General features: G+C 41.8%; 1 protein-coding gene across 1 annotated transcript in view; it reads right to left on the reverse strand.

The window, feature by feature from the left end:
* The window catches only part of LOC134619986 (receptor tyrosine-protein kinase erbB-4-like), a 356,445-nt gene that overhangs the window by 284,144 nt on the left and 46,222 nt on the right, over nt 1–26,079 (reverse strand). The gene's annotated exons all lie outside the window — the stretch shown is intronic.

Consider the following 26,079-nt stretch of genomic DNA (forward strand, 5'->3'; position numbering starts at 1 on the left):
CGGCCCTCGGTTCTCTGGCAGCCCAATTGTCATAAAAGCCGCAAGGACAAGAGCATGAGGCGCTCAGATTGCATCTTTTCTATCAGTGAGGTGCGAGGTAAAACAGATTTTCTATAGGGAAGCGTCCTGAACTTACAAACTACCCTCAAAGAAGAGCTGAAGAAAAGAGAACTCATAAAATGAGTCAATGTGGAACAAATCAATATTTCAAAACCTTCACTTAAAAATCTGGAAATTGATTAGTTGTCCTTCCCGTGCCTTCACAAATTGGCTCTGGTGCAGAGAGGGAAATCAGGTTACAATTAGTCTTGTTTAGAGGTGGGCCCAGCTGCTGCAATCTGAACATTGGTTTACTCTATGAGAGCAGCTGTGGCCAGAAATGGAAAGAATAGTGAGAGACTCTTCCTGTGCCTTCACCTAATGGAGGAATGTCCACAGCCAAAGGGCTCAGAACAAATAACGACTATAGCACCACTGATATCTGCTAAGTATTGATCTCCCACCACCTCTGCTGGCTCTCCTGGGTGGAATAAACAACCAACCTTGGCTCTTTCCCTGTAAAATGCCATATTTTTTTTTATATTATTATTTATCTATAATCTGAATTTTGTGTTTGGTCAATAAATATATATATTTTTATTTCTCCACCTGTTGGCTAAGTGCCAGAGAGATTCAGTGGAAGTATAAAAGAGACACAATACCATAAAGGCCACATGAAACACATCTTGGCATCTCATCTCCCTCCCCCTCATGCCCTCCGTTATTCAACAGCTGACGTGGTCCAGCAGGTGGCACATGGCGTTGTGGGTTGTGTGTATGCAGCCACGGTTAAAAATACCTCGACCCTGACACTAGTCCGAATGCTTTCCGCATAGCAGAGATAGTCCACTGGGTGCCCCAGCTGCACCTCCTCCATTCCAGCAAATGCCTGCTTTATGCACTGCATTCATGCACGTTCGGACTGTTTGGGAGGTTATTTCAAAATTCACAAGAAGCCCCTTTGAGCAGCCAACAGTCCAATTAACCTGCGGTCCAATCTATTCATTTCAAGTAGAATTATACAACATCCAGAAGAATTATGTGAGGAAACGAAGGGCACAGCATGCCATCTCAAAATCCTTTGAGATGTCCTACCATTTCATTTTTAATTTTCAAACTAAAAAAAACTTTATTTACTTTCACTTCACAGGCTGCTACTGTTGATTTCTACTCTGTATAAAGGTGAGAGGGTCAACGCAAGAAGCTCAAATGCGATTCCAAGCAGGGGGGTATAAACGGGTTACATGAGCCCTGTTCATTACAGAGCTTTTAATTCAAAAACACAGACACATAGTAGCAGTCAAGCTTCAAATGAGAAGACTGACATGCACTTAATGAACTTCTTCTTTCTTTCAGCTGTATATATTTTTACCCAGCACGAGTGTAGAACAAGTCAAGCTCTTTGTGTGCTCTGGAACAGAGCCCTTTATCTGCAATATATAGATACGCCTACTTTTCACACATGATAAATTAATTGTGTTATATTTTTAGAGCTGTGCAACTGAAGTTTATGCAAGCAACACCTTTACAGACTGGATCCTACATACTATGCTGTTGTAGACAATAAGCAATAGATAAAATGCATTTTGGCAATGGAAATCGTCTTAATATAACACCGTAGGACACAGAACATAGTGATTTAATTTAAAAATGGACACCTGATATATGGCTTTTGGACAGCACTGATAGAGGCACATTAATTCTACAATCGTAAACATTTTTTTTAAGTTATGGAAACTATTCTCATTATTATTATTATTCTTTCAGCCCATAAATTTCAAGAAGAGATATAAGAGATATTCCAAACTATTTGTAGTCCATCATTCTACATTGAGAAATATTATTCACAGAAACATTCAAGACTGTCACCAGTTTTCCCAGGACTGGACGTCCCCTTCAACCCAAGGTCAGAACAAGCATTGCTCAGAGAAACTGCAAAAAATCCCAAGAGCTACAGTCAGGTCCATAAATATTGGGACATCGACACAATTCTAACATTTTTGGCTCTATACACAACCACAATGGATTCCGAATGAAACAAACAAGATGTGCTTTAACTGCAGACTGTCAGCTTTTATTTGAGGGTATTTACATCCAAATCAGGTGAACGGTGTAGGAATTACAACAGTTTGTATATGTGCCTCCAACTTCTTAAGGGACTAAAAGTAATGGGACAATTGACTTCTCAGCTGTTCCATGGCCAGGTGTGTGTTATTCCCTCATTACCCCAATTACAATGAACAAATAAAAGGTCCAGAGTTCATTTCAAGTGTGCTGTTTGCATTTAGAACCTGTTGCTGTCAACTGCCAGGATGAGATCCAAAGAGCTGTCACTATCAGTGAAGCAAGCCATGATTAGGCTGAAAAAACAAAACAAACCCACCAGAGAGATAGCAAAAACATTAGGCATGGCCAAAACAACTGTTTGGAACATTCTTAAAAAGAAGGAATGCACCGGTGAGCTCAGCAACACCAAAAGACCCGGAAGACCACGGAAAACAACTGTGGTGGATGACCGAAGAATCCTTTGCCTGGTGAAGAAAACACCCTTCACAACAGTTGGCCAGATCAAGAACACTCTCCAGGAGGTAGGTGCATGTGTGTCAGAGTCAACAATCAAGAGAAGACTCCACCAGTGTGAATACAGAGGGTTCACCACAAGATGTAAACCTTTGGTGAGCCCCAAAAACAGGAAGGCCAGATTAGAGTTTGCCAAACGACATCTAAAAAACCCATCACAGTTCGGGAACAACATCCTATGGACAGACAAGACCAAGATCAACTTGTACCAGAATGATGGGAAGAGAAGAGTATGGAGAAGGAAAGGAACTGCTCATGATCCTAAGCATACCACCTCATCAGTGAAGCATTGTGGTGGAAGTGTCATGGCGTGGGCATGTATGGCTGCCAGTGGAACTGGTTCTCTTGTATTTATTGATGATGTGACTGCTGACAAAAGCAGCACGATGAATTCTGAAGTGTTTCGGGCAATATTATCTGCTCATATTCAGACAAATGCTTCAAAACTCATTGGACGGCGCTTCACAGTGCAGATGGACAACGACCCAAAGCATACTGCAAAAGCAACCAAAGAGTTTTTGAAAGGAAAGAAGTGGACTGTTTTGCAATGGCCAAGTCAATCACTTGACCTGAATCCGATTGAGCATGCATTTCACTTGCTGAAGACAAAACTGAAGGGAAAATGCCCCAAGAACAAGCAGGAACTGAAGACTGTTGCAGTAGAGGCCTGGCAGAGCATCACCAGGGATGAAACCCGGCGTCTGGTGATGTCTATATGTTCCAGACTTCAGGCTGTGATTGACTGCAAAGGATTTGCAACCAAGTATTAAAAAATGAATGTTTGATTTATGGTTGTTATTCTGTCCCATTACTTTTGGTCCCTTACGAAGTGGGAGGCACATTTGCAAACTGTTGTAATTCCTACACCGTTCACCTGATTTGGATGTAAATACCCTCAAATAAAAGCTGACAGTCTGCAGTTAAAGCATGTCTTGTTCGTTTCATTTGGGATCCACTGTGGTGGTGTATGGAGCCAAAAATGTTAGAATTGTGTCGATGTCCCAATATTTATGGACCTGACTGTACATTTCAAACTCTACAGGCCTCAGTTAGCATGTTTAATGTTCAAGTTACAAGTTCATGAAAGCTCAATTAGAGAAGGGCTGAACAAGTGTTGCTTGTTTGGAAGGGTTGCAGGGAAATCCTCTTCTCTCTAAAAAGAACATGTCAGCACAGGTTAGGTATCACAACACTTCTGGAACAATCTCCTTTGGACAGACGTGATCGAGGTGGAGATCTCGGATCATAATGCACAAAACCAAACACAGCTTATCAGGACAAAGACCTCATGCAAGTTGTCAGCACATTGGTGGAAGGGTGATGGTTGTGGCTTGTTTTGGAGACACGGGACTGGACATCTTGCAGTCATGAACTCCTCTGTATATCAAAGGATTCTAGAGTCAAAGGTTTAGCCTAACGCTAAACTTTGTCCCAAGTTGGGTCAAGCAAATCTACAACAGAACCCCAACCCAACTGAAGTGTTGTGGTGGGATCTTATTTGTTTATGTGCATAAACAAATGGCAACAAATCTCATTGAACTGAACTATTATAACATTTTAAATTCCTCCACAGTGATCTGAGAGACTGATAAAGTCACACAGAAAACCATTAGTTCAAGTTTTCGCTGCTAAAGGTGGTTCTACAAGCTGCTGAATCGTGGGATGCATTTAGTTTGTAACACAGTGTTTCTGTATTCACGGTTAGTTGCTGTTAATTAGATAATTACAACATGTCAAGTGTTTTTGTTCATCTGAGGTGGCACTGAGATAATTTTAAAACCTGTCTTGACACATAAAACGTGACACATTCACAGAGTGTACTTTTCTTTTATTATGACTGTTCACAGAGCTTTTTAAATACTTGACTTTCTGTTAAGTCACCAAAAGTGTGACAAGTCAATGTATTGACTTGGTATTTTTCATCTGACTTTTGAGCTTAAGTTGTGAGGTAATCAGATGGAAATCAGCTTAGTTTATATTGATGCGCCTCTGTGTTGAGGAAAGCCCGAGGCAGGTCAATACAAGCAGTAAACACGACACATGACTAACACCTAAATGTATGGCTGAATCAATCTTGTACTGAGGTCAGCAACTGATGCTCACTTGTGATGTAGTTTATAAGGCAAGTTGCTGAAAGGTCTTCAAAGAACAAACTGCAAGAGGTCTCCTATCTGTGCTGCATAAATATTAAAATGTCTCTGATTCATCGCAGTGTCTCTTAAATACTTCAGAAAATTCAAGCATGCAGTGAGAATTTGCAAAACATTTTAAGCTGTAACCAAAGAAAGCCTGAGATGAGAAGGTGTGATGTGTACACAAACACAAAATAACCTCAGCTTGGTTTCATAACTGACCTTGTAAACAGCTCTTGGCTTCAAATTTGGCATCTTTCCTCCACACTTTTTTTTAAATGTTTAGACACAGGTAAACTTGTGGGATGCTTGTTTAGGTGAGAAGGCAGAGAGAGCAGAACACTAAAGTTACATACAAAGAAACTCGAATTCTAAATCTTCTTTCGTGAAGAAAAAACTGTTTAACTTCTATTACAGCCATCAAATAAGTGGTCGATATATCTCATACTTAAACATTAAGCCATCAGTAATCTACTTCTGTGTCGAGATAACAAAATCTCGTGTCTTGTTTGTTGAATCCATGTGAAAAGTTGTGTATTTTGGTACCAACTTTGGTTTACCTCGTCTTCATGCTAGGCTACAGCAGACAGACAGGCTTGGTTTTAGCATGATGACTGTAACTGTTCTTAAAGAGCCAGGAAGCACTATGTTATGTGATAACTAATGAGCTAATGCTAACAAGAGTGCTTAAAAGGACTTAAAAGTGCACTGGACTTAAAAGTGCAGTGCAGATACACAGGCACCTGTGAACTAGGGCTGGGCCAGGTTATACAGTTCACGGTAAAAGCAGTATAATGTTAGGCAATGATAAGAAAATGAAATATCGTGATAGAATATGAGTAAAACGTGCATGCTTTTGTTTTCATACGCACATGGCAGAAAAAGCATGGCGGTGACGGAGAATGAGACGGGAAAAAGCAGATCGTTGAATGAAACAGATGAACCAGAATTGGTTTGAAAAATGGTGCAACTTCAGTGATGTGGAACTGGTTTGGTGTTTGTCCGTCAGATACCCACCAAAGCACAATTTTTTGTAGAACATGCAAGCGGGCCGTCATTATTATCATATTTGTCGGACTATAAGGCGTTCTTAAAAGCCTTTAATTTTCTCAAAAATCAACAGTGCGCCTTATGTATGGATTCTGGCTGTGCTTACTGACCTCAAACCAATTTTATGTGGTACACGGCGCTCAAAAATCTGTCAAAAAATGTTTTAGTACGACTTTGCTAAGCTACGAAGCTGTACCGCTTCATGGATTGTCGGAGCGTTACGGCTACCATAGTCAGGAGCCTCGCAGAGTACTTTGCTTTAACATAATATTACCGTATTGTGTTTCTATAAGGACCGCAAAATAGCACCTGTTAAGAATCATGCATATGAAGCTGATTTTAAACTCAAGGCTATCAGTCGCGCAGTAGAACATGGAAATAGAGGAGCTGCAAGAGAATTCAGCATTAATCAATCAATGGTACAGAAGTGAAGGAAGCAAGAATTATCTGACTGTTTTGTTTTGCTTAATGCGCCTTATAATACCGTGCACCTTATGGTCCGAAAAATACGTATTTAACCATATTATACATGGTTATGCTCAGGATATATCAGCCCATTTCCACATAGACATAATCATCTCCATATCACTTAAATATTTGAAATTTGAATATGGTAGGATTGCTTGCTTTGCAACAAGTGATCTCCAGCCAAGTGAATCCCCCTACAGCTGTCACAATTGGGTGAAATTAACAACAGACAACAAAACTGCTGTTCTAAAGTTGGACATATAACATATATATACAATTGATTCACTTTTACAGCCAGTCTCGTGTCAAGGAACTGCAGCTTTTGATTCTTTGTCTTCATCTTTTAGCCCTTTAGGTTACCACCTGTCACTGACTTTAGCATCGACTTCGATGTTGTAGTCCATTCTCTTGGGAGTTTAACCACCCTGGGTTTTTCTTGAGAAGTAAAAATATTGGGCCAAAGGAAATTCAGCCACTGTAGCCTTGGAGGAGAATAAAAGGATTCTGTCTATGATATCAGGCCCTGCTGCAGCCACATAAAATGACTATGTTAGAGGCTGCAGAAGAGGCACTTTGCAGTGACAGTGAGTGGTGCTCCGCAAGCATTTAGCAAGGCAGGTCCTAGACATCTACCTCTTCGCAAAACAATAGAAGTTTGTTGGAAGGAAGAGACAGCAAGATTGGCGGCTGATGTCTATTTTAATGCTCGCTGATAGACAGGCTTGACAGCGTTGTCGGCGGTGGCACCCTTATTGCCTTCCTCTTTCCCGTTGCTTCTCCCTATCTCATCTTCTCTCCTTCGGCGAGGTGACAGGTCCACAGCTGTGACACATGTGGAGTGTATCTGTCACAGGACAAAAAAGCAATCGGTCCAACCATCCTTCCCAATACCAAGGCACATTTCGTCTCGTTGTCACCGGTACAAGGAGGGTCGTGATCAGGGAAGCTGTCTCCCTCCTCCGCAAACATTAGATAACAGATACTCCTTTGCTCTTGCTTTTCATTTCCAGCTTCTTCGCTCAGCAGAGCAGGAAGAGGAGAAGGGACGCTCGGGCCGAGAGGCAGAAAACGCCGTCTTTAAAGCGTCGTTACAATCTGTAAATTTGTATTCCTCAGAGAAGAATATACAAGTCAATAGCAACTTTAATATTGGCAAATTCAATAAAAACCAGATCAATTACAGCAGCTCTCGATATCATGAGAGCGTCGCTTTTTAATAACGGCACTCATTCAAACACACGTGCATTGTAACTCTGTAATAACCCGTCCTTGTATGAGGTAGCAACGGACAGTGCTGACAGAGGAATCGCATAATACGGAGACTCACACAAAATAAAATAAAATAAATAAATGGAAATGGAGACAGCTACCAAGAAAATGTGAGAGCAGGTGCAAGGCTGCCCACCTCCTCTGCTTCAGGAAAACATGACACCTTCCTGACCTCTGTCTGAGGCGGAGGGGGAGGAGGGGAGGAGAGAGGGGCGGTGGTGACTCACTCAAAGGGAAAGTATAATTTTTATTTAAAATATTGTCAGAGAAGCTGGCCCCGGGCGCTGGCTTGTTTTTCTTGGTTTTATATCGGAGCTTCTGCATGTTTATTTTCCCCTTTTCTGTTTCCTGTGAGTCACAAGTTTGATGGTACATTCGGTGTTTTGTCGGGAATTCAACCTAACAGGTAACAGACCCCAGGTAAGCGCCTCTAAAGCGTTCATTTTTGAGGCGTGCAACTGGGCCCAATAGATAAAGATAGGCACCAATCAGCTCAATCGCATCCACCCCTCCCCCCAGCAGAGGGAGGGGGGGAAAGAAAACGAGAAGGGGTATCAAAACCTCGGCCGGGGGATGGGGGGTAACCGGAGAGTCGAATCAAACACGCTTCCCACTGAATGGAAAGAAGAGTGGAAGTAGAAGAGTTTGTGTGACCAGCTTTCTGCCTCGCTCCGTGCCAAGTTTGCCTCCTCTCTGTATATTTTCCCCTCGCTCTTCATCTCTCGGTTTTGAAGCGGCAGTAAACACAGGTGTTCCTGCCTTTTCTCCAGGGGGCTCCCTCCCCGCCCCCTCCCAGGTCTCAGCGGGATATTGGAGTGACTCCTGCAAAGTCCCCCTTTTTGTTTTGCCGCCACTGTCTTTGCTCACCACCTGTCTTTGTGTGTGTGTGTGTGTGTGGGGGGGGGGTGCTTTAGGATTATGGGCACCCCGCCCACACACACATTCACCCCTCCTTCAACAGATCAGCAAGAGTTACTAAAATGTCTTTTAATGTTCAGCTGTCAGATTCTGTTGCAGAGAGGCCTTCAGCTGTTAGCATAGACTCACTATATCAGATGTGAGCGTCAGGGTCTTTTGCCCTGGTTTTTGCCTGGAAGGCTGGACTCATTATTTCAATCATGGACCCCAGTTATGGTAACTACTTTGAAGTAAGGGAAAACAGCTAGCTGGAGCCTATTTGAATGAAAGGAAAACAGAACACTGAACCAACCATGAGGTATAAAAAAATAGATCTGATATCCTAGTATGTGGCTATCTGCTTACACAGTGTATATTTCTGTGGTTTAAAATGCAAACAAATTGCTAGATTTCCAAAGGAAAATGTGAACTATTATACACACTGAATTCTAGATCGGTTGAATATATCAACAACTGGTGATGACAAAATTCATTTTTTGTGATTTTTGTTCTTTCAGCTTTTGCTAATTCTAGGTCAGGTTACTTTATTTGTACCCACAGGTAGATTTGGTCTGCAGTAAGTGAGTCATCCACTTAGAAACAAACACAGACAACAGACAACCAATAGACATAATGTAACATAATGAAGTAGAGAATCCACACAGCAACACGCAGGATAGCAAAGCTGTGATTTGTTTATCAGAGCCATGGCCGCTGGAGCAAAGCTGTTTTTAAACCTTGTTACTCCACTAAAATGTCTTTTAATGTTCAGCTGTCAGAATCTCAACATTTTCTAGTCCCAAAGGCTTCTGCTGGGACTGGAAGCCTTTGTCGAGAAGGAAGAAAGTGAAAGTCACTGTGCAAAGGGTGCAAGTTGTCAAGTAAAGCCGCTGTAACTGTCTGATATCCAGTGGAGTTAAGCTATGGCCTACTAATCAGACCCTTAGACCATTTAACAATTTAATTGAGTGAGCTTCTGTTCCTTACAGATACATATCCAAACCATGCCACCAAGGACAAGGATAAAACAGGCTTCATAAAAGCCGATAAAAATCAAATCATCGTGGTTTTATCAATGTGGAAATGAGCTTCCTCAAACATGAGAGACGCTGGTGCCTTTTTATTTGGACTGAGCTTCACAGTTTGCTTCAAAACTCAGTTTTGAATCAATAATTCTTCTGAGATATTTGTAAGACTGAACACTTTCCCCCGTCTGACCCTTAATAGATTATTCTAAAATCAATAATCATATCTTTTGTCTTACATATTAATTATATTACATTATATTTGCCATATTATGCCATCATGTCAGATATACTGGCATGTCAGCATCAAACAGTTGCTGCGCATTCATGATATGATATTGTGTTCCACCCAGAAGGTGCCCATTCAGAGATCTGGTGATAGATCAAGACAATGGAAACACTATGGTCATAAAGCGTTTAAACAATGATAACTTGACACTAAGGGTCTAAAATGTGCCATCGACATATGACTCACACAATTATAACACCATCACCCTGAATGGATGGATCCATGCTTTCATGTTGTTCACACCAAATTCTGACTCTACCATTCAAATGTCAGAAATTGAGACTCATCAAAGCAGACAACATCTTTTTCCACTCTTCTGATTTTGGTGAGTCCGTGTGAATTGTAGCCTCAGTTTCTATGGCGTTATTTTTGTGCCACTATTCTGAGCGCACGTAAAAAAAATCACCGACTACACCACCAGGTATTATAGGAAAAACCATAAAGCCTTTGAACTAAAACAAACGCTGTTGTCACAGTGATGTACACTGTCTTGTTGGTATATATGTATGATTTGTATCACCTTCATGTTTCCCTCTCACCACATATCCAAACCGATATCATGACCAGCAGCTTTACAGCTGTGGCTCCAGCAAACATCAGCTGATACTAAAAAGTAATATTAAATAAATTCTAACAACAGCTGATCAAGCTTGAACATGCTGCTGTTGTTTAGTGCGACATCCGCTGGTTTCCTCTTTCTGGTGCAAAGTGGGCGATAAAGAAGAGAGACGGGACTTGTGGCAGAAAAGCTGATCAGCTGATCATTGATCAGTTTCATGATTGAAGTAGCAACAGGAGAGGGAGGGGAGAGAATGAGAGAAGAGGCAGCTGTGCAGCAAAAACACAGAATAACTCCAGCTTTGTGTCTTTATCCATTCTAGCTGAAGTACGGGACAAACTGTGTTCCTTTTCACCTCAATACAGATGTATTGTAATTGGTCCAGCCCAGAGTTGATCATGACCAATTGGCTAATCCACCACCTTTCATTGTTTATACCGTTTAAAACAAACAAACAAACAAACAAACATAAAAATGAAAAATCACCATCGGCCCACCGGGCAAATGCCCGGTATGCCCAATGGCCAGTCCAGCTATGCGGTCAGCTGGTGGGTAACAGGCATCTTCGAAAACGTTAGAGCACTTTTGCAAATATGTGATGTCTTGATAAATCAAGCAGATATTTGAAGTTTACACAGCACCATTCTCGCATGAAAATATCGTAAAAGTTTATTTTGTGACCCAGAAAGAGTAATATTTCAAACTCCGCCACTCTGTGGTCCTCCGCCACTGCCTCGTTTGAGTTTTGGATGAAATGGATTCTGGGATATTGCATTTCGTCATTTCAAGCTGATTGGAGACCAAAACAGCCAATCAGATTTTTTTCCATCCAAGTCTGTGATTGGCTGGTTTTGTGGCACAAATATAACGGTGTACAGAAAGAGTTGAGGGCAGAAATGTTGAGAGCACAAGCAACACATTGCGAGCAAGCGCAAATGCAAAAACTGAGCGAGAGGGGCTGCTATTGTGTGTGTGTATGGATAATAGCAAACACTGAAATACATTTTTTGCATGCAGCAATGAATTTTGTTCACTCAAATTTAGCTTTTCTTCACTCAAAATAAATTTCTCCTCAAAATGCAACACTTGCACCTGCAATTTTTTTTTACGTGCGCTCAAATTTTTTTACGTGCGCTTAGAATGGTGGCACAAAAATAATGCCATAAGTTTCCTGTTTTCAGCTGACAGGAGCGGGACCCAGTGTGGTCTTCTGCTGCAAAGATGCTCTTCTGCATACCTTGATTTCATAAGTGGTTATTTGACTTACTTTTGCCGTTATGACTGTTTTGACTGGCTGATTAGATACTGGCATTAACGAGCAGTTGAACAGGTGTACCTCACATGCTGGCAACAGCCGGTTGCTAGACTGATGATCCAACAACCCAAGCGTAGTAATACCAGACAGCATACCAGCTCTGGTTGAGCCTTTACTGTTTATAGTCCACCTCTTGAGTAAGCACACACCTTTAATTTTACTATGTCTGCATTTCAGAATAAGGCATGCCAAGCTAGGAAGGGGGCATCCATGAGCTCCAACTGTGTGTGTATTCAAGTTCAGGTGCCAGCACTGAGACTTGGCACAAAGTGGTAATGCCACCAAGAGGGGGCAGGTGCACTAGAGCATTGTCCATCTGGCCATAGTGGGCAAAACAGGTGCTACCTGTCAGCAGTTAGCGAGACAGAGAGATGTAGTCATAACAACTATGACTCAAGCTTAGAGTTCAACATTTTATGTAATAATTAAGAGGCAAGAATGAGGCTAAACTAGTCAACTTAAATATAAAGTCTGTCATTTGCCCTCATCTTCCACTCACAAGTAAACTTATGCAAAAAAAAATGCCAAAGTAGATGTGCACACAGATGCACAGTTCACCTCATTACACTGTCACTATCAGCCAGGCAGATTTCTCTCCATTACCTGTGGAGATGAGGGAAACAGGCAAACAGTGAGAGTCGTTAGTCAAAGCTCGGTCAGCTCACAGTCAGGCTACCTGGCATGGAACAGCCGAGCTCAACAAAACTGGACACGAATTCACCAATCAGCAGAAAAGCAGTGCTCCTTCCCGCTCGCGCACACCTGTGAGCTGACTTTCCCAACCTTTGCCCCGTATGTCCGTCAATTTGTGCAGCACCTCTCCATTAGGTGGGCGCTGACGAGGCAACTCCAGGCTCGAAAACAATGTTGATGCTCATCATTGCTGCTAACGGATTCCACTGCTGGACCGCTCTTAACCTGGGGAGCAAGTTTGCCAGAGTTGTTTTTTCACTCAATTAAGTTGCAAAATAGAAAACAACAGTGTGCAGTACGACTGTTTCACACAGGGAAGCTGGCAGCGGCCGTGCATTGTTGTGACTGCTCGTCCTCCCCGGGCTATTTCCAGGAGTACTTTAAACTGCACTTCAGAAAATGTGAATGGTGCCATGAATACATTTTGCAGGGCCGCGTTGCCAGATGCTTTGCAAAAAGGAGCGCTCGCTCTCAATCTATCTTTCACGGGGACCGAAACAGGCACAGTGCTATCAGCGTGCATCATTTCTGCTTCACATCCATCAGCGAGCTGCTGTTCACTAACTGCCAGCGAGCGCCCTGCAAGAGCACTCGGCACTTCCCCTTCCACTTGTGTGTGGCAGGCAGCGGCAGTGCGCCAATTTGCCTCTGATTGTTTTCCATTTTCCCAGGGCGAGTTCAAGCTTGGGCGCAAGCGGAGAGCAAGAAAGAGGGAGGCGAACGTGGGAAGGCAAATGAGGACGGTTAAAATGGAACGCATGGACGAACGTCATGAACGAACTCCGCGCGAGGTTGCCCTTACACGCGCCGAGGTACAGTCCGCGTGCCGTGAGGCTATTTTTCATTGTGACCAGGCCCAGGGAGCCGAGCGCTAACACTCGGCTCCCTGACCTCTAGAGCAGGTCACCATGACAGCGTGTGTGTGTGTATGCGCATTTGATCTTGTTGTTTGGAGCACTACTGTACACGCGCCTTCACGCAATAACTCATCCGCCTGCCCTGGAGAACAGAGTGGTCCTGCTATTTCTGCTCAGAGTCATTATCATCACCGTTACCTCCTCCGTGACTGCCCCCTTTAACTCCACACCGCCCAAGAATCTCACACACACAAAGCTCGCTGTCCTGCAGGTCAGAGCCAAGTCCAAGAGGCATGGGCTTCATTGGCAGGCAGTGTGAATAACAGGAATTGCAGGGAATACTAAGTCCAAAAAGGGCTGCACTTTTACACTATTGATAGAACATGGCCGAGGCCTTCAATCTGCTGTTTCACATAGCTCACTAACAAGACCAGAGCTGCCGGGAAGAGGCTGGAATCAAAAAAGAAAAGACTCGAATAAAGCTGCTTTTCAATTACACATGGGCGCTTTTTTTTTTGTTCCAGAATTAGACACAAATGACACTTCCTCCGTTAAAAATGATAAAACTAATACAAGTTTAAGTACTTTTTAAAGAATCCCGGGAAAATTTAGTTTTTGTCATCCTCAGCCTCTCTTTCTTGTAAGGAGCAGCTCTATATTTTAACAATGCTGAATAATGAATTCATTGAGTTGAATAATTGAACTTAAGGTAATGATTTTTTTCCCCCCCTGCCTTCGGAGAATATGTGCTATGCGATTCCACATATGTTCAAGAGCAGGCATCAAGGATAATGCAGTGCTTGTGCTCTTATGCAGTTTGACTGTTTACAGTTTTTTTGTTTTTTTACAAGAATAATCCACTTATTAATTCATAACAGGAAGAGTAATTCCTTATCAGAGGATTAACTCAGAGCACCTAACACTATGCTTGTATCAAATAGGAGCTACGGTTGGTTCGCTATCAAGGGTTTGGATGGAGATGAGTATTCCCAGTGGAAGCCGGTGCCCAGTCCAGCCATGACCTCGAGTGACCCATATCAGTGTAATATTAGCCGTGGAATGAATTATTAGCATGTTTGCTAAATTGAGTGGGAAACCTTTTTAGTTGCTTTCCATTGTGGTCCAGGAGTGGGGCTTTGTTGTCCCAATAAACACAAACATGAGTTGCCAGGAGTTTTAAATGATGCCATATGGGTGGATAGCTCAGTGTGTTTGTGTGTGAATGGGAGTGTGTGCATATCTGTGTGTGTGTGTGTGTGTGTGTGTGTGTGTGTGTGTGTGTGTGTGTGTGTGTGTGTGTGTGTGCAGTCGCAGCAGCCAGCCCAGCAAGGCTCTTTCAAGTCGACAGCCAAATAAAGTTAAAGGCAGTTAGATAGCGAGAGAGGCGCACAGCCAGAGGTCACAGCGCTTTGGATGATAATCTGTTTCCTTTTTTTTTTCTCCCCCCTTCAGTTTTCAACCAAACCACCTTAAATGGAGACAAATCATGTACAAGTTATTTATATCAGGTATGTGTGTGTGTGTGTGTGTGTGTGTGTGTGTGTGTGTGTGTGTGTGTGTGTGTGTGTGTACAGACACGGTGGGAAAAGGGTGGGGGTGGGGGGGTGGTGGTGGTTTGACCACATTAGTGGTCAATCTGAGAACAGATGGAGCTCACTCGTCCCTTTAGATAGGCAAATAAAAGGAACACCGTGGTTAATGTTTGGAATATAGGTGCAGATTTTAGAAGGGAACTGTATGCACCACTTTATACAATAAAGACACCAAAGAAGAAGACAAGTTACATATTACAAATATGCTTTACTCAGGGAGGGAACAAGCCTCTACAAGTCTTTTTACTCGCAAATATGAATATGAATTGAAAGTTCATACTACCACAACATGTTTTCTGGTAAATTTTAATACACCTAATAGCCACAAATTATATTATGATTCACTCTGCAGCAGGGCAGAATTGGCACTTCTTTTAAGGAGGTTTGGAGGCTTATTATTCTCTTTGCTGACCAGCCTTACGTAATTGTTACCTGGTCTTCTTATTTTCACTTAACCTCACTCAACTATTGCTGAACCACATCTAAGCTACTCAAGTCCAAATAAATGTTTCATTGATTTATTAAGCCACCTAACAATGACCCATGAATCATTCAGCAATTAAAAAAAATGTCTAAAGCAGATGAACAGTATCTGAAAGTCATGTCCTTAAGAATTAGTAAAATAATCCATCAAAGACCCGACACAGGACCTGAGAGATGCATTTAGACCTTCAGCTGATCATCTACTGTTCAAACAGGGAGAAAAGACTGAGGTATGCCATATTATACGAGAACGGCACTGAAAACCAGTAGCAACAGGTCTGAGGGAGTGATGATATTTTTTAGCTCAAATTGTTGTCAGTATGGACGGAGGAGGTTGGGAGAGGTACAACAGTGAGTGTCTACAGCCATCTGTAAAACACGGTGGAGGCTCTGTCATGGTTTGGGGCCATGTTGGAGAGCTTGTCAAAATTGATAAATAATTAACAGAAAAGTCAGATTTTGATCCACCATGCAAAACCATCTGGAAAGCATCTGATTAACAAGCTTCATTTTTCAGCATGACAATGATCCCAAACACACTTCCAATACAGTAAAATCATACCTGGATAGAGAAACACACAGTGGAAAACTATCGGTCATGCATCGGCCTCCCCAGAGCCCGGACCTCAACATGTTGATGCTGACAGAGAACAGAACAAAAGGCAGAAACATCCGAAGAAGAGCTTTGAATGTCCTTCTAGAAGCCTGGAGAACTATTCCTGAAATGTTTGAACACTCTATTAAATTATTGCACTTATTTCCAATTTCCCTACAAAATACAGTATAAATAAATGAGTGATGATTAAAAAACCTAAATAGTACAGAACTTCACAGATTTCTGTTGTAAACTGATGCAGAAAATCACAGGTCCCTGCAAAAAAAAGAAAAAAAAGAAAAAGCACTCTGCGATCATCTTTTATGAAGTGAATTTAAGGAGACACCACAGCAATTAGAAAGGGCCTTAAACATCCTTGATAATAAACAAACAAGCTGATGCTTGTGATTGCCTGTATATTCCACAGAGAGTCCACTAAACAACATTACACAGTCAACTAAAGATGATAAGTGTTGTAAGATAAAGCAAAATAACAAATGAAATATACATACGGAACTCAAGGGAACATTTGAAGGAATAGTTGCTGTAGCTGTTAATGCTGATCCCTATGGTGTGTATTAGTAATGTAACAAGATTAATCTTAGGAGATAGTTTGCTGGTCTTTTATCTGAGAGTTACAGAGTGGCTTTTGCAGCATCTAAGTCCCACTAGTTCCTGCACAGGTACACAGAAATGCAAATGAGCTGAAGAGACAACATGGCAAAATACCAAGAGTCAAACGATGCTAATGAGTTGCACGTCCTTTGATGTTTTGAATTTACTTGGATCCTTACTTTATCTCGGGTTCACAGTTGAAGTGGAGTGCAACTATAGTGAGCACACAGCAGTACCAACCAGGGAATTGCTGGTCAGGAAAACACAGGAAACAATTAGGTAAATATTGGACTTTTGGGTCCAGTTGGTTGAAATCTGCAAATCTGCCCAGAAAGAAACTTGGAGTCGGGAGCAGGCGGTGAGAAGGAAGACAATGTGGTTGTTCATAAGGTTAACGGCTTGGAAAAGGCTAGGTTGACAATAAAGAGGTCCAGCTTTTTTGTTATCCAAGAAATTGTAAAGGGCTGCTACTAATGACTGATTTTGTTTGACTTTATTACTTGGTGTTAGTGAATAAATATAAGGTGTAAAAACTCAGAGGTCCATTTTAAAGGGTTTTTTTTGTCTCAGTTTGTCTCAAACCACCACTTAGTTCACCAAGAAAGACAATCAGAGGGAGTGCATTTACAGGCTGTTGGCTGGAGAACATAAGAAGAATGAAGGTGTTACTTTGGACTTTAAGGGCCACTTTTTCTTAACTTCCTGTCATTTCACTGACGGAAACAATTACTCATGGTTGTGAAGTGTAGCCTTGTTCATTGTTTCACTCAAAGGGCCCTTTCTGCAGTTTGATACATTGCAGCAAAGTACATCGTAGTGCAAATACAGTACTTCACTAGTTTAGTTCAGTTTCGCTCGAATCTTGGAAAACGAGTCTCTACTAGAAGCGATGGAAAGGAAGTAAAACTCATAGGGAGGTTTCAACAGAACAGATGAAACATCATTAACAGCTGCCTGCTTTCATGTCCCCGTTTGAACTCGCGTTGCCCTTTGTCTTTGGATTTCCAAGGGCCGCCCACCTGGTCCACCTTGAGTGGCGTGTAAATGAGGTGTCGACTGGTTGTTGGCCTCCCCCGACCCGTCCCTCCAGGTCAGTTGCTTTCCTCCAAAGTGCACAATGCAACTGTCACCTGAGTCTCTCGTTATCTCAACTGGTACAAACTGAGCTTCACAGTCAAAAACACCCCCAGTTGGGAGCTAAGTCCCGACCACATCCGTACCACCTCTACCGTCTCTATTTTACTTTTACATTTATTGAATTTGTTTTCATATTATTGTATTTAAAGTTTAACTAAAGCAACTGTTAGCTAGAGAAGAAAAATTTTTCCCGAGTTCTCCTTATAACAATTACTTCAGTATTGACCATAATAACCATGAGTACAAATTTTTTTCCATTACCCAGCAGCCTTACTTCTTACACCTTTTGAATTGATAATGGCTGGAATTCAGCTGAAAAAGAGTTGTCTAGACGCTCACTAGGCAACACTCTTAAACAAAGACAAGCAGAGAAAGCTCCCTTCAAATCTATTAAGCACAGAGGATAATCCATCCTATCCAGCAGTGGCTACAGACCACACTAGAGTTCATGAAAAAAAGAGAGAGAAAACAGGAAAAGCCACAGCCTCACCTCCTTTCTTTGCTCTATTCCTTTCAGCCCGTGCCAAGTGTAACTGCAAGCAAGCAAATAAAAATTTCAGCCATGGATTAATAATTTATTTGCCCGGTATCGACTCTTATTCCATTGTGTTTTTGCAGCTCATTAGAAGCTGGTTGGCTCGGAACAGTAATTGGTCAATAGGGGTGATAGATGACCGCCATACATGAGCTCCTGAAATCCTAGGGCCCCAGAGAATGGGGATAGCTCTAATTGCAACTTCTTTTTACCTCAGGTAGGATACAAGATTGCTTTGGGGAAGTTTCCCTCAGCGCTATACCCTGTAGGAGCACCAGGCATTCGTTTTTATGAAGTCCGGAGTTGGCCTCATGAAACCTGTGTTGATCCATGTTGTAGAAGGAAGGGATACATTGTACATTTTCCATCTACAACATGGAATACATGGATTAGCGTGATGGTCTTCTTAGATGAGAAATTTAACCTGCGGGTGTGATTCTAATTTTAAGACTTTTCCCTTTCTGAGCTTCACATCTCTCTCTCTCTCTCTCCAGGGTCGATGATATTCTGCCAAATAATAATAATGAAAATGTTGTCAGCACCACTGCAATGGAAATCAATGAGGAAACCTTGAACAGCCTCATGTTTCCTCGAACACACCTGAGTCCGAGAGGAATAACAAGCAGCTACAAACAGACCGCGCAGGGAAGGAACTACACGTCATATATCGCAAGGGAAAAGCGTAGAAGAAAACAAGCTTTTCCATATACGGCTAATGAGTACTTGCAGACAAAACATTCCCAGCCAGACATCTCGGAAGGCTGAGGGAAAACAACCCAATGCACACATGTAAGTATGCGCAAACACGCACCTACGCCTACACTCTCCAGGAGATGACACGGACAAGTACTTACTGTTCTGTTCGATCTATAAATTCCTCCCACTGAGCTGTGAGTTCTCCTGCCACAATGTTCTCCTCTGTCATCCATCATGTCTCCACCCTCCCCTTTTGTCCCTCACCTCTCGTCCTCTAACACCAACCCAAGAGAGGTTGTACAATGCGTGTATGTATGTGTGTTTGAGAGTGCAGTGGCAGTTGGACTACTTACGTATCCTACTGGTCTTGCAGGCCTACCGCCACACACACTTCTCACTGTCAGGGCATAAATGCCACCTCGATCCCTAAACAGATGTGTGCGTTCACTATCCCACCGCCTCGGGTCACAGCCCCATGCCCAGCAGGAGCTGCCAGAGGGCAGGCTTTTGTCCAGACAGAGAGCCCCAAGGTGGACAAAGAGCGGGCCAAACCCACAGAGTACTCTGACTATCCGTCTTCTTAATGGCTCTGTCACATTTTGTAATAGATTTTAATTCAGCTGCGTGCCAAAAGAATGGAAAATGAGGCCTTTGTGATCTGACAACGGCCCCAACAGGGGGAAATGGCCACAGTCCAAAAACAGTGGATGAAAGGCATGAGGGAAGCAGATCACATGATTCCCACCAACAGCCAGCATTAAGGTTATCGAGGTGAAAAAAGCTTAAATTTCTCAGATGGAATAATTGCATTAATTATATAGAGTTTGACCTTAAAAATTAAAGTCGCTGTTAATTTAGCAATGTGGCATTTCTATTACCATAACCAAATCCCAAATAACTCCCTTTTCAAGTTTGTGCTGTAGGGAAACATATGGTGGGCATGGTGGGCTTTATATAGCGCCAGTTTACAACAGTTTTCATCTCAAGTCTTTTTGTATTGTCAGGTAAAGATCTAAAATATTACAGAGAGAACCCCAGCAGTCTGCCGATCATCTATAAGCGAGCACTTAGTGACTGTTTAGAAGAACTCCCTTTTAAGAGCTAAAGACCTCATGGCTTAAGGAGGGGCAGCTAACTACCACAACCTGTTGAGGAGTGAAGGGAATGAAAGCAGAGGAAAGAAAAGACAATGGGAATTTTTTCCATTTAAATATCTGCGACTGACTAGAGATTTCCCACAACAGCATAAAACACCCGCTCCTCAAACCAGAGAAAGCTAATAACGTGTTCACAGATCATCATCCAAGGACTCGAGCTGGTTTTCATGCAGTAATGCTGCCATCCCACTCGAATTCTCAGGATCAGCGTGGCCCGAGAACGAGGTGAGAGTAAACAGTGGAAACAAGGAAAACAATAGCAGTAAAATGTCTTCTGTCGTGGGATCTTCAGAAGGTATTTGGAACCACACCAGTTGGGCGTAAATGGCTCAAAATACCTGTGCATGACATTTTTTAAAAATTTCAACGAAAGCAAGACTGAGGTCATTGTGTTCAGATCCAGTGGTGTTTGTGTTGTGTGTTAATCTCTTGGACCCAGGTCCCCTGCAGTCCTATGTGAAACCAACGGTGACTAACATTGGTGTCAAACTGGACAGGATTTTATACTACATAAGCAGACTATCCGTTATTAAAGCCAGTTTTTATCATTTGAGACTTTTATCCAGAATCAAATCCACTTTATCTTTTAAAAATTTTTGAACGTCTTATTCATGCTTTCACACACCTGGACTACTTTAATATGCTCAATAGTGGCCTTAGCAAAGCTGCACTTAATCGCTTACAGTCAGTCCAAAGTGCTGCAGCTCGTCTTTTAACCTGAACCTGCACATTTCCCCCGTCCTGACTCGGTCCCTGTTCAGATCATTTAAGGGTTTTATTATTTGTTTTAGAAACTTTTAATGGATCAGCACCACCACACATAACTGAGCTCCTAACTCCATATGTTCCCTCATGATCGCTGCGGTCCATGAACCAGCTGCTCAGCTAATCTCCCTGCCCATGTTAGGATGGCTCTGTCATCACCTGTTTTTAAAAGAAGTCTTAAAACTCATCTTTATTCTTTTTCTTGTAAAAACACTGAATGGGAGCTCATAATTTCATTTTTGAGATAAACTCATTTTTGTGCAGCAAAAACAGAAATAGATATTATTCTGCACAAATTGCAAAAAAACAGCATGCGCATCAAAACAAACTATTACCAATAGTGCAATCAGTCTTTTTTTCTTTCTTTCATTGAATAATCCTGACCAAAACAAAATAAAAACATCGCAGTTTTTAATGTAACATATTTAAAACAAATTTAAACTCTCTGCATGCCTTTAAAATAGTTTGTATGCATCTATAATTATGCAGTTCTTTCCACCTTCCTTACCGGCTTGCCTGCAGACTGCAACTCAAACTGAAAGCTTCAGACTAAACATGACATAACAAAAGTGACATCACGAAGTAGCATTATTGGGAATGTTTTTTTTTCTTCTTCACTGTAATGTAACAGGTTGTCATCTACTGAATGTCACCTTCTCTTCAGTGCTTTCCTCCCTGGTGCGTGTTTGTGTGCTGCACTCTGCTCTATGTGCGTCCGTTTTCCTGTGATGCACTGCGAGTGGTGAAATAGAGAGCAAAGGAGAGATTTTAGCTTAACGATCCATCAAAGTGCTTCAGTGTTGCTAATGTTTGTTCCTGGTTGTCTTATTTCACAGGTTCTTGGTGCTTAGGTTTTGTACTGTCATTATGACACCGTATTCCAAGTCTAAAGTTGACTGTTTTGCCTGTAGTGACTGCTTTCAGAATAAAGAAAAACCCATGTTAAAGCATTTAAAAACTTGTTAAAAAAACTTTATATTCTATGGAGATGGTCTTAACTTTTTTTAAGTACTCTTTTCTGAAAAAAGTTCAGAGTTTAGACTCTCTGCAGCTGAATATACCGACTTGCTGGCTCTCCACTCTTGGCTGTCTGAGTTGCTGACTCACCTCTGCCTTCAGGCGCTGTACCAACCAGCCAGCCAGCCAGTCAGCCAGCAGGCTGTCCAGCCAACCAGCCAGCTCTGTTGACAAATTGATATCTGATCTGTGCTGCAATTGGCGGAGGAACAGACTTTTCCAGTGTTTCGGGTGTCCACTGCCAACTCCAAACAGCTGAGGGATTAGCTACAGGCCCTGTGAGGGTGAACTTGTATTGTTTATTGATGGGGTGAGGCAAGCAGCAAGCACTACGCACCAAATCAGACTAATGGGAGACAAGTCTGTAATGTGTAGTGGGGAGAAGAGGTATCGGTATGTTTTTGGCAGGGGTCAGTGATTATCCATGTGTGTGCTGAAAAATATGCAAGTGAAATGTGCGACTGGGTATCTGTGTGTGTGTGTGTGTCCACGGGGCAGCCAGCTGGGTACTGGAATGCAATGGATGTGGCAGGCCTGCTATTCTGGGTGCTTTCTCCTGGTGTGTGTGCGTGTCTGTGTGTGTGTGTGTGTGTGTGTGCATTCAGCATAGCACAAGAGGTTCTGCTATTTCAAGGGGAATCCAGATTCCAGGCATTCGTGTTTGTGTGTACATTTTATTTGCGTGTCAGGTGAGGGTTAAGGTCACTGAGTCGCATAAAATCTCCACTACAAAAAATACCAATATTGACACACCTTATCTTTTATTGTAAGCCAGTTTCACTACACATGGATGTCTCGACAAATATTAGATAGATCGCTCTAAGATGCTATGTATTTATGCTCGCATTGTGCAGGCGGACAAATAAACTGGCCATTAGAGATTGGCTGAGTGAGTAGTGGGTTGCTTGTTGGGATGATTACTGGCCAGCCTTCTTGTGGTTTTATTTTGTTTATTTAGTTATCTGAATTCCTGAGAATTGGGTAAATAATTCACTTTTGAAAATGTGCAGACAGACACACACTCGGCAAATACAAATGCTGACTAATAAATGGTCAAGAAAACTTAATGCAAAGGTTTGTTATTACTTCACAGAGCATTTTTTATTTACAGTTATTTAAGGCATTTTTCAAATTAGAATAGAATAGCCTTTATTGTCATTGTACAGGGTACAACGAAATTGGAGTGCCACTCCCTTGGTGCTCCCTTGGTGCAAAATACAATAATAAATATAAATGTAAAATATAAAAGGTACAATAAAACAATCGTAAGTACTCAAACAATAGTAAGTATGATATATACAGGATATATCATATATTTAAATTGTCATATTAAATAAGGATTATATTATTGTATTAACATACCAGGTGATCAAATAATGAGTTTACTGTATGTGCAAGCAGTCCCTAGGAGCCAAAAAAATAGTAAGTATAATGCTGGTGTTTTAGGCAGTTTTGCTACTCCTAACCTGATATGATGTAAGCTCCAGCTCCTTTTATCCAAGTAGCTGTCCAGATATTTTGTCTGCAAGGTGCAGCCAATTAGAGGAATGCTGGCTTAAAGGGTGGCAGCTTATTTCAGACAGAGGAGCTAAGGAGTGAGCAAAGTAAGACGTAAACAGAGGTTACTTTGAACTGTGAATCGTACAAAGCTGCTCTGTTGCAACTCAAGAATCAAGTATGGACCTCTCCCTCAGTGCCAGCAAACACAAGTTCAAGCGCCCTACCCAACCCTTATTGAATAAGGAGTTACGAAAATTAACAGATGAATTAATGGATGTTTAAGAGGCAAAAGAAAATCTTTGGCCCTGCTTCTATTTTTTTTTTTTCACTGTATAGCTCAGGATGAGCTTTCCAGTGAATCATGCCCCCCCCCTCCGTCCAAAAATAACCACAGTCCTCTTGTTGTCACACACACAAACACAAATTCACCATGGCTGCGGAAACCACCACAAACATTCTCGTAATGGCACTCCCCACCTCACACCTTTTCCGTAATCCAGGCTGCCCTATTTTCTACCGCAATTTTCCCATCACCAGGCGGTACCTCCCCGCACTGGTCCCATCTGTCAGAATGAAATTTGATAGACTCTTGAGTGATATGTCATCTCATTTCGGTCTCTCAGTCTGCAGGACCGACCCCAAGTCTCTTTTCTCAGTCTGTGTCTGCAGCTGTCAGTGTGAGAGTTGGATTTTTTGGGGGGAAGAAATTATCCTTTAAAAAGGAACAAACCTGAAACTTATCTATCAGTACTTCAAAAGCAAACATGAGTCACTCCTCGAGGAAGTGTTTCGCAAGCAAAGACCCCAAGATGACTCACAACTTCAAGATTTCGTCTTCGTTTCATGCCAGCAATCATTTTGTGCGAGCAGGTGTCCACTGTGTTCAAAGGGCCTCGTTTAGAGGTAAACTCTTTAAAAATACATCAAGAATTACCTTCACAAGCCATTACACCTGTTTGTCTAGCAAATCAAGACAAAATGTGAAATATACCAGGCAAAAGACTGGATGATGTTCTTAAAAGTGTGAGTAAAAAAAGGAATCTATTGAACGTAGATGCTCTGCACTCAAATCTAGAAGGATGCAGCTGAATTTCAAGGACTTTTCCAGAATCAAGGTAAGGTCCTGACAGAAGCAACCTGGCGGAAGGCTCCATTCTCCATGACACGGGAGCAAGCGAGGTATCGATCGGTGAGTTCACGCAAACATGTGTCACGCATTTACAAGACCTTGACCAGGGCCCGTGTCCATGACAGGCAATTCCATTACTCACAGTCGGGGTGAAAGGTTGCCAACAATCAATACGTGGAGGATGGAGAGACAAAGATAGACACTCGGATAAAAAGAACTCACCATGCTCTTTTGCTCTGACCCTTCCACAACAGAGTTTTAGAAGGAAAAGAAACAACTAAATTTACCTTGAACTTGACAAACCAGAGGTTTGTGTACCTTGTACACAGTCTTTCAATCATACAAGGACAGCAGCAATTGCACCATATTGTAAGCTGTTTCTGCAAATTGAGACCACAATCAACAGGGAAACCCACAATTTGCAATTAGGCCAAGCAGGGTATTCATACTTTACTAGTAATTGTTGACACTGTAGAAAGGGGCAAGTGTTGGTTGGGTACCCAGGATCAATATCTCTAATCAACAAAACAAACCACTCATGTGATAATAATCAAAGAAGGTAATGACAAGTAACATTTAAAATCTCTTGTTTGGTGGGGAACTGGGGAGGGGTGCTGAACACGAGGGCTTGACTGATCAGACTAAAGATGCATTCACTGAAGCAAAGATATCATCGTGTTGTTGCATCAGCTTACAAGTCCCTTGATTCATGACAATATTACTGTGTATGAGTCGTTGTAAAGACAAACAGTGGCGCTAGCATAAAGTATTAATTAGCCAACATCAAAGACTTTACAATCTGCCCACTAAAGATGCACACAAAGAATAAACCATCAATCTGCCACCTGCTAGCACTATACAAACCTAACTTCTCCCCTTTCTAAACTCCCTTAAAGCTTCAGGCTGACTCACCGCTTTTACTTGTTATGAGAAAAGTTTCACTGAAGAGAAGTTGTTCTCCAAATCTACAATGAAAAGGACAACCAAGATTTCTCTGAAAGTGATCAGGTACAAAGACTGGACTGAAAGTTTAGAAAAACAGGGCTCACGAGTACTTTAAAGCATTACAAGACTGGCTCCTTGGAAAGAAAAAAATTCTGAACACAACCGATTATTGATGATCTTTACTGTGCAACACGCAAAGGGAGGAATAAATGTTTGGTATGTGCTAAACGTACAACTACAGTTAGATATTTTGAGAGTTTCCAAAGAATAAATCCAAATTTGATTAAAAGTGATAAATGAAAATGATACAAATAAATTTCATTCAAAACTACAAAAGCCACAGGAAACAATACATTTTTATTTCTTTACAACACTATTTCCAATTCTTCACTTTAAAATTTTCCAGCTATAAATTGTCACCTTGTATAAAGTACTATTTTTCTGCCAGCGTGACTGTGTAAACGTGCAAGATCAAAGTCCTGCTGGCATGTGGGGGAAATGCTGAATGAATGACTGGTTTAAGCTTAAAAAAAAAAGGTTACCATGATTTGCCGCTGAGTTATTTGAAGTCAGCTGGGCTCGCATGTATGACTGATCTACGTTCATTCATGTGTGAAAGTACAAGTGTTTTGACACCATATTCCGCCCCGCTCACTTTGCCAGCATCAGAAGCATTTTAGCTTGAGTAATTTTTCAGCCCTCATCTGATGAAACGTCACATTGGCTAGTGTGCGTACTTC

The sequence above is a fragment of the Pelmatolapia mariae genome, linkage group LG23 (assembly GCF_036321145.2).
Source record: "Pelmatolapia mariae isolate MD_Pm_ZW linkage group LG23, Pm_UMD_F_2, whole genome shotgun sequence".
NCBI lineage: Eukaryota > Metazoa > Chordata > Actinopteri > Cichliformes > Cichlidae > Pelmatolapia > Pelmatolapia mariae.